A 10,192-nucleotide genomic window follows, 5' to 3' on the forward strand; every position below is an offset into this window, starting at 1 on the left:
AATAAGAAAATGGCGGACAGGGGGAGAACAAAGGAGAAATTGCTGTAACTAAGGATATTTTTTGTTTAGTTTTACCAGTAGAATCCGAAAAAGTATTGCCAGCCCAGTATTTTAGAAACACTCTGTATACACATACGTAATCGTGCCATTTAAAAATTAAAGCTCTATGGTTTATTCGTTTGGGAATTTTTTGTTTAGTTTTACCAGTAGAATTCGAAAAAATATTGCCAGCCCAGTACTTTAGAAACACTCTGTATGCACATACGTAATCGTCCCTATTAAAAATACATTTAAAAATTAAGCTCTATGGTTTATTGGTTTGGGATATTTTTCGTTTAGTTTTACCAGTAGAATTCGAAAAAATATTGCCAGCCCAGTACTTTAGAAACACTCTGTATACACATACGTAATCGTGCCTATTTAAAAATTGAATATCTATGAAAATTGAATGTTTGGATTAATCGTATTAAAGATCTCTTTAAATTTTTAATTACTGCTTTTAAATGTTTTCTTATCCATGTAACACCTAGTGAGGACTTTAAGCTTTAAATGTCTACTATTTCTACAACGACATAATTCATTTAAAAATTAAACCTCTCTCAAAGTTGATTTAATATTTAAATCCCTCGTAACTATGTTTAATCCTTCATTTAATTACCTTGATTTCTTTTTTTTTAATTTATTATTTTCTTTACTCAAATTTAATTCTTTTAAAAAGATATTTTTAATTTTTCCTTTTTTTTTATTTTTTACAATTGCTTTTATTATTATAAACATTTATTGTTATATTATTATTATATATCTATATACCGAACACACACACACACACACACATATATATATATATATATCATGGCTTGGGAAAAATGTAGTACTTTTTAATAGGATCCGAATTTTCGAAAGAAAATCGCAAATATCTCGAAAACGGTCGGTCCTAGCGCTCTGAAAAATTTTCTCAACTCACCTCGACGCAACCCCATCCCCTCCCAGCGGTTCCCGACAGACGATAATATTTTCAAGCGCCCCCGGGGTGCCGTTCGGAAATTGGGGAGGGGGTGCCGCCGTGATATCTCGGCAACCGGTCGTCCGATTTTTACTATTCAAACGGCGTAAGTATCAGCAGGTCGAGCGCTAATCGTTTAACTCATCTGGTACACTCTCGATCGACCGGATCTCGGTTATCCGGAAATTAATTCGTTTAGCCCTCTGTTTTGATCGCACTCACCCGACGTAATACCTACAGATCTGATCTTTCGCTAAATACGCTGAAATCTGTGCGCTAGCAATTACCGGTCTACAGGGTCTAGCTGCGGAGGGCGTGCCACAGGCACGCCTCTGCAGTTAGTATATGCGCAAAATAGGGCGACGGAAGCTAAGAAGAAATATAATCACCGAATCCTTCATAAAAAAAAAACGTGTAAATATATTGTAATTCGAAAAAAGCGGGTACGGGCGCAGAAAGAAATGGGGTTCAGGAAAGTTAAAAAAATCTGCATTACGGTGGGCTTTTAATTTTTTCCGCCGTATTGAATCAAATTTAATTTTTTAAATAGAAAGGTTGACGTACGATACGTGATTTCGGTTTAAAATTTTATGATAAAAACAACGGTGAACGCCGTTTTTCTGTTAACGCCTTCGTTATCGAGTTTTAAGCGTTCAAATTGAGAACTATGGAAAAATCATGTCGGTAATAAAACACGATCCACGATCAATTTTATCGAGAGCTTTTCGACTATATATTATAAGCGGTACTTATTTTCATCGGTTCCAGAGTTATAGCTCAATAAAATTTTAATTAATGAAATATTTGGATCTTACAAGAGGAAGGGATATCGGTTTGAATCAGACTTCATCTCCTTTTTTTTTCAATTTAAATATATTGATTTATTAATAATTATTAACCTCTGATTGTAAATACTAAATAATAAGTCAAGTTAATAATGAAACAAAATTTTATGTACTTTTAAAAATGTATATATGTAATTTAATAGGAAGTCCCGGTGGGAAATTCCCTATTCCCTTAATCCCAGCGGGATGTTTGAAATTCCGCAGGGGCGTCAATTTGGTTAATATTTTCGTTTTAAATATTATTTATAATAATTAATTATAAAGTTGGTTTGAATTAAATAAATAAATATTTAAAGTGAAAAAAAAATCTAGCCCCCTAAGACTCGAACTGTGTTACGAGCATCGCAGCGGAAAGACGCGTTAGACCAATCGGCTACAACGGCAATTTGAGACGTTGGGTGAAAAATGTTGTATATAAGTTGCGCAGAAGAAAAATTAAACGTATATTAATCCACTGTAAGTATAGTAATATAGTATTTTCTGGGCGTCTAAAACCAGTGTTTTATTATGTATTTTGCAGCAAATCCAGTCTTCCAGCGGGAAAATTTTACTACAAACACGGAATAATCGTGGAAAAAAACACGTTTAAATTGGTTCTAGGGGTGAAAGGTTAAAGCGGCTATTGAATGTAATCGTTATACGCTACTTGTAATATATATATTAATTCGAAACGATTGCGATCCCATACAAGTTTTCACTTCGGCCGTGCGGTCCTAAGCACCCTTTTTTTTTGTTTTTTTTTTTTGATACAAATAACAATTTTTAGGCGAGAATTAAGGGAAAAAAATATTTTTTTACCTACGCTCGTTGACATCGACAAATTAACAATAATGTTTTCATTATTTAAATAATAAATAATTGTTACAATTACTGAATTTATTATTTAAATACTCAAACCATTACCGTGTTAATTAGGCAACGTTAGCGAGCGTAGGTTAAGTTTGATTAAATTATATTAATAAAATAAATAACTATAAATGGTTATATCGAGTGAATTCCTAATATGTTCATACTTCATAAGCGAGGAAAAATATGTTTTTTTCATTTTAAAATTATTTTTATGCCCAAAATCAAGGAAATACAGGGCAAACTTTGACAACTCATTCTTACGGCTAAAAATAAGAAAAAAGTTCACGTAAACATAGGTCCGAAAATGCTTCGTTAGCGAGTTATACAGGATGAAAGATTACGCCCGAGTTTCAGTTCCTCCGGGTAAATTAAGACTTTCTGAAATTCTGGGAAGATCAATTAAGGGACAAATTCAATTGTTTCTTATGGTTTTTGAGCTGGGAAATCGAAAAAAGTAACTCCCAGAACTGTATCTATCTTAGTTTCTATGATATCCCGTGTAAAACGCCAAAAAAATATTTAATTCGTATCGTAAAATTTTCAGAAAACTGTTAAGAAGTGTAATATTGTATTCGTTTTACTGCGCATAAAAAATTGTCTGTTAAAAAAAGGGAAATTCTGTTTAGTTTTGTTTTGAAAAATGCTGCCTATCTTCACTAATGCCGAATATTCCGACGTGATTTTCATCTATGGATTTTGCTATGGAAGTGCTGCGGCAGCGGCTACGGAATATCGAAATAGGTATCCTGGTCGTGTTGTACTAAATCGAAAAGTCCGTTGGATTATTGTTTGTGGGGACGGTTGAAAAATGAAGTTTACAAGCAAAAAGCAGACGCACGCGATGAACTGATCGCTCCCGTTCTCAACGCTAAAACTATAATCAAAGAACGCAAAGATACCGTTAGATCGGCGAACCAAAATCTAGTACAACGCGTTGAAAAATGCATTGAACACAAGGTGGCATTTTTGAAAGTTATTAAACCGCATGAAATACTACTTGTAAGCAGCATTTTATCATTATCATAAAAAAAACAGTAAGTATTCTTTCTTCCTCCAGTTATTTTTTACTGTATATAACTAAAAGGTTTTTTAATCTGTTAAAAATTAATCAGTTTTGTTGTTAATAAGAGTCGACGTGTTTAAAATGTTATTTGTTTTCTGTCGACATTATTTACATCTCAATCTTCTTATAATTAAATTCTCTACAATTACCGTTTAAAAAATGTATGATTTATCGCCAATTTAAAAACGTTATTGTTCGTCAAACGCAAAAAATGTGTTTTTTGACCCTATTTTTGGCGTTTTACACGGGATATCTTGGAAACTAAGAGAGATACAGTTCTGGGACCTATTTTTTTCGATTTCCCAGCTCAAAAACCGTAAGAAACAATTTTCCCCTTAATTGACCTTCCCAGTTTTTCAGAAAGCCTTAATTTATCCGGAGGAACTGAAACTCGGGCGAAATCTTTCATCCTGTATAACTCGCTAACGACGCGTTTTCGGACCTATGTTTATATGAACTTTTTTCTTATTTTTAGCCTCTAGAATGAGTTGTCAAAGTATTGCCTTATCCTCCTGAATCACTCTGTATAATGATTGTTGAAGGGGATTTGGGGGGGGGGGGGCGGAGCCCCACCGATTTTTACAATATACGGTCTAAATGTAAAATTATAATTTTACGTTCCGATAATTTAAAAAAAATATATAGAAAAAATCGAAAAAATTTTTTGCAAAAATGGAAAAACATTTTTCCCATTTTTTGTCGATCTAAAATTGGTTTTTTAACATGATAATTATTTTTGAGTGATTTGGGCAAGAATTTTTGGGTAACATATAACGAAAGAGTACTGAACATTATCGCCAGGTATAATTGCTATGTTCAGCATTTTAAAAAGTTTACGGTTCAAGAATAGAGATAGAAGAATAATTGCTGACATTTACAGGAACCAAACAGCAACAGTAATAATCGAAGAACATAAGAAAGAAGCCGTAATAAGAAAGGGACTACGACGAGGAAGTTCCCTGTCCACGTTACTTTTTAATTTTTACATGGAACTAGCAGTTAATGATGTTAAAGAACAATTTAGATTCTGAGTAACAGTACAAGGTGAAATAATAAAGATGCTACGATATGCCGATGATATAGTAATTGTAGCCGAGAGTAAAAAGGATTTAGAAGAAACAATGAACGGCATAGATGAAGTCCTACGCAAGAACTATCGCCTGAAAATAAACAAGAACAAAACAAAAGTAATGAAATGTAGTAGAAATAACAAAGATGGACCGCTGAATGTGAAAATAGGAGGAGAAAAGATTATGGAGGTAGAAGAATTTTGTTATTTGGGAAGTAGAATTACTAAAGATTGACGAAGCAGGAGCGATATAAAATGCCGAATAGCACAAGCTAAACGAGCCTTCAGTAAGAAATATAATTTGTTTACATCAAAAATTAATTTAAACGTCAGGAAAAGATTTTTGAAAGTGTATGTTTGGAGTGTCGCTTTATATGGAAGTGAAACTTGGACGATCGGAGTATCTGAGAAGAAAAGATTAGAAGCTTTTGAAATGAGGTGCTATAGGAGAATGTTAAAAATCAGATGGGTGGATAAAGTGACAAATGAAGAGGTATTGCGGCAAATAGATGAAGAAAGAAGCATTTGGAAAAATATAGTTAAAAGAAGAGACAGACTTATAGGCCACATCCTGGAATAGTCGCTTTAATATTGGAAGGACAGGTAGAAGGGAAAAATTGTGTAGGCAGGCCACGTTTGTAGTATGTAAAACAAATTGTTGGGGATGTAGGATGTAGAGGGTATACTGAAATGAAACGAGTAGCACTAGATAGGGAATCTTGGAGAGCTGCATCAAACCAGTCAAATGACTGAAGACAAAAAAAAAAAAAAAAAAAAAATATCAACCTAACCAATCACGGCAATATTATAAATTAAATTAGTAGGAAATGAAAATAGTTTACTTTCTTAATTAAAGTGCAGTAAAATTATTTTTAAGCTGCATATCTTTCATTTGGTTTTAAATGAAAGACATCAGAAAAAATGTTAATAAAGTACGGAGAATGTTAAATAATTTTTCTATCATTAAACACCGAAAAACAACATTTATTTTATATGACAGTACAGAACTACTTCAGAAGTCCTGTGACAATCTTTGAAACTAGTGGTAAAAAATACTAAACAGCTGTAAAATACTACGTAATGTAAAAAATGGTTAATAGCTGGAATAGTAAGGGGTAACATAACCTGAATTTTTTTAATGAAAAAATTGTTGTTCTGCAATCACCTTTAAAATATTGTCGCAACCTTATCCTATACTTTGGTCCTTCTGATGCGTATAATCAAAGTTATTACCGTGACTTAGGTTAGCTTTGGTGTTTTTTTAAACCGGTGTCAAGCGGTTACGTTCCCCGGGTTTTTAATTCTTACTGACTAATGTTTTAACAGCATCTGCATAAAAAGGGTGGATTCGTTCATGATTTGACCGTTTTCACAGAGTTCCTTTTTGGTATCTGGTGTTTGATTTAGACATGCATCTGCCTCAAGAGCCTTGTAAAGCGATCGGCTTTTTGTGGCAACGACTGCTGGTGTAAATACCCTTTTTATGTCTTTCTTTTTCCTGTTTAGCCTCCGGTAACTACCGTTTAGATAATTCTTCAGAGGATGAATGAGGAGGGTATGAGTGTAAATGAAGTGTAGTCTTGTACATTCTCAGTTCGACCGTTCCTGAGATGTGTGGTTAATTGAAATCCAACTACCAAAGAACACCGGTATCCACGATCTAGTATTCAAATCCGTGTAAAAATAACCGGCTTTACTAGGACTTGAACGCTGTAACTCTCGACTTCCAAATCAGCTGATTTGGGAAGACGCGTTAACCACTAGACCGACCCGGTGGGTTTTGGTATAAATACCCTGTAACGAGCAAAGGTTCGCCCAGTCTACCTGGGTGAATTAAGGCGATTAGTCCTGCATACGGTCTTTTCAGAGCAGGGACAGAAATCATTATTTTCGTAATTGCTTGCACTCGCTTAAACTATTCAGCAGCGGGGTTAAGACGTGCAAAAAATGACGTGAGGGAATCAGGCCACCGGCTGCTCGTATTTCAAATATGTCGGCTTGCCCGACAAAGTAGTAGATGACAGAGACTAATTAGGGATACCAAAAATTAGTCTGAATAGTGATTTAGTTAAGGCTGGTAGTTCTGTATCTCTGATACACAATTTGAGTAACTATGTGAGCAGTTGTTGGATTTCTTGAAGACAAGTGATCCCTAGGCATAATGAGTTTAGGGAAATGTTCTCTAAACATAAATGTTTCCTAAACATGAGTTTAGGGAACTGTGCTTTGGCGAACGGATTTGAGGCGCTTGTCTCTAAGCCAACTGAAGTCAAGGAGGTTATAGTTAAAGAAAAGAGGCAAATTCCGTCCCGGTACCAGCGCCCAGCGCCTGTACTTATTAGGGCGAAGCGGAAACTCTACCCCTAGGTGCTTAAAGGCAAGCGAGAGGCCAGCTTAACCCACAAGCAACCAGAAGTCACATTCATAAACAGGAAGGAAAGCTCCACAAAACTATTAAGGAAATTTGAAAGCTATATTTCAAGGAAATTTGAGAATTAGGAACATAAAACACAGTAGGAAAGGTCTGGTTGTCTTAGCGGATGATAAAGAGACAGTTAGAGTCATTTCAGAATCTGTCGTTAGTAAAAGGCTGGAGGTCAAAGTGCTTCAGAAACGTAAAAGGAGGCCTCGAGTAACTATGATGAGGTGTTGACCTCGCTCCCGAAAGCGGATCAAAGCAAAGAGAGAAGGGTATGTTTTTATTACAGGCTTATTAAATTTGTAAATCTGTTTCTTGATTTTTAAGTAAACCAAGAGGACTCTGAGTAAATTGAATTGTACAACAAAACTGTCGTTGTTGGAATCAACACTTGCTTTCTTAGCATAGTATTTTTGGCGTTTAAAGACGTAATCAAAAACGATTTGGCGCATAGTCTAATTGAAGTTAGATATAGGGAGAATTTTTATGTGAAACTTCAGTGTTAGGAAAGGCGCAAACCTAATATATCCCTTTTAATAAAAAATATTATGTCTGGAAATTAATTTATAAACAAATTCATTTTTTATTTATCAAATTTCAATTAACAAATTAATACCTTTTACTGTCTTAGAGAATATAACATAACCAATTTTTTTTTCTTAACTGAAAAAATAAATACCGATGCAAAAAACAAAAGTTCAGTTCTGTAAATTACTATTCAAAAAAATGTCTGTTTAATTTTCAATTAGATCGGTAATTTTGATGACGTAATTTGTTTTTATTAATAAATATATTAATACAGGTTAAAGTAAAAAAATCATTTTGAAATTAGTTCCTTCTTTTTATTTTAAATTCAAATATATATTTTAATGCTATTATGTGTTGAAGATTACAAGTTACGACAGGATGGATTCATTAGAACGATTAAACAATTTTTAATACTATTCACCAATCAGAGACGCAGAAAAGTAATTAACTTGTTTTTCAATTCTTATAACAGAGTTGGTCTATTCTTTTAACGTTGAACGGATTAAGAGACGTCGCTCGGGTCTGTAACGATGTTATTGACCAATCAGAGACGCAGAAATGTAATTAACTTGTTTTTCAATTCTTATCACAGAGTTGGTCTATTCTTTTAACGTTGAACGGATTAAGAGATGTCACGAGGTAGTCGCTCGGGTCTATGACGAAACACTCCGATATCATTGACCAATCAGAGACGCAGAAACTTGTTTTTCAATCTTGTAACCTTATACGAAGTAAGACATATTTTAGTTGCGTCGTTGCCGTCTAAAAGTGAACATCTCTTCTGTATGGTAACTATGAACAATCTTCTAGAAAGAAAAACCATACAATTTAGGACATTATTTTAAAGTGAGGGACATTTATTTTATTGTATGCAACATAGATTTATTATTTTTTTTTTTAATATATCTGTTTTAAATTAAACATTTTTTTTCTTAATTTACAGTTTAATGATGATTCAAATTTAACGTAGATTTTTTAAAGCACGTTGCTACAGTTTATATGATGATCTTATTTACATGAAATTTTGTTTTTTAATTTAAAATCTATTCTAGATTAATAATTATCTTCCATTTTACAAAATTTGTTTTATTAAAAAAAAACAGGGGTGATGTAACCTTTTTTTGAAATGGATACATCAACGTGGCAAAATTTTTATAAAATTAATTACCGATGAATTTTATGTAGGTACTAAAATGAATTTTATTCAAGAAAATGCTATAAAATGTATTAATATTTTAAATAATTTTATAGGAATTGCCTAATTTTTATATTACATCTGGATACATTATTTGTATAAATAGTAAATGTAATTTATATGTGTTGAATAGACATGTTTTTTCTTGCGCTTTGCTACCTTTAATGTCTACTGAAAATAAGTACAAATACCTTAGTACAATGAATATCTCGGAGGAACTATCAAATTTTATTGTTTGATGTATCGAACACTTTAATTATTACTGATGAAACGGAAAATATTTTTTAGAAACTGTATTAAGGAACAGTTTGTATTTTGAATTAGAAAAACAATATTGTGCATATTTAAAATACACTTATTCTTTTTTAGTTTTTTAGATCATAATAATTGTGTTATCTCCCCGCTAGAACAATCTGGATCTTCTTTTATACAAAATCATTGAACCAAATCTTATTGGACATCCACACATTTTCACATCTATGTAATTCAATTTCTTTTTTCTGTAATTCTGTAAAAAATTCTAGAAATAAAAGCCAATTATCTCTTCTAGAAATATTTTCCACTATTGAAGATATATTCTTCATTTTTTCTCAAGAATTCATAATAATAAGAAATTATCTTTTATGTTAATTAAACATAGTTTTAAATTTATTTTTGTTTCCTATATTTCTAAATTTTTCCTGGACGTCAGTTGTAGTTAACCGCATTCATTTCTGGGTCCTTGATTGTAACCTGATAAAGAAATCTTTTGTAAAGCTGTTTCACAGTGTAATCAACCAATACTGTTTCAGATTTTTTGCCAAAATTTATTCTAATTCCTTCAGTTCACAAATAAATACCAACAGAATACACTAATCCAAACAAAACTTGCTCTAATCCATTTTCAATATTTTCCCCGTCCATTTTCATTTGATTTATTACCGTGTTTAGTGAATTGCCAACAGGCATGCAAATTTCTGAATACTGTTATGTAATACAATCAAAAAAGTTTAATCGTATTCTTTAATTATTTTCAAGCAGGTGCAAATTTTTTATTTTTCTGTTTATACAGGTGACTAGGTAGAAAGAAAAAATAAGGGCATAATTTTTTTAATTACTTATTCTTCTAAATGAATTTTTGTCTACGCTTTAATATATTTTTTATGTAATTCTTAACTCTCTTAGGTTAGGTACTTTGGTGGTTAAGATACTGATGGTACCTCCCTTGTCGCTACATTTATA

The sequence above is a fragment of the Lycorma delicatula genome, chromosome 10, assembly GCF_047948215.1.
Source record: "Lycorma delicatula isolate Av1 chromosome 10, ASM4794821v1, whole genome shotgun sequence".
NCBI lineage: Eukaryota > Metazoa > Arthropoda > Insecta > Hemiptera > Fulgoridae > Lycorma > Lycorma delicatula.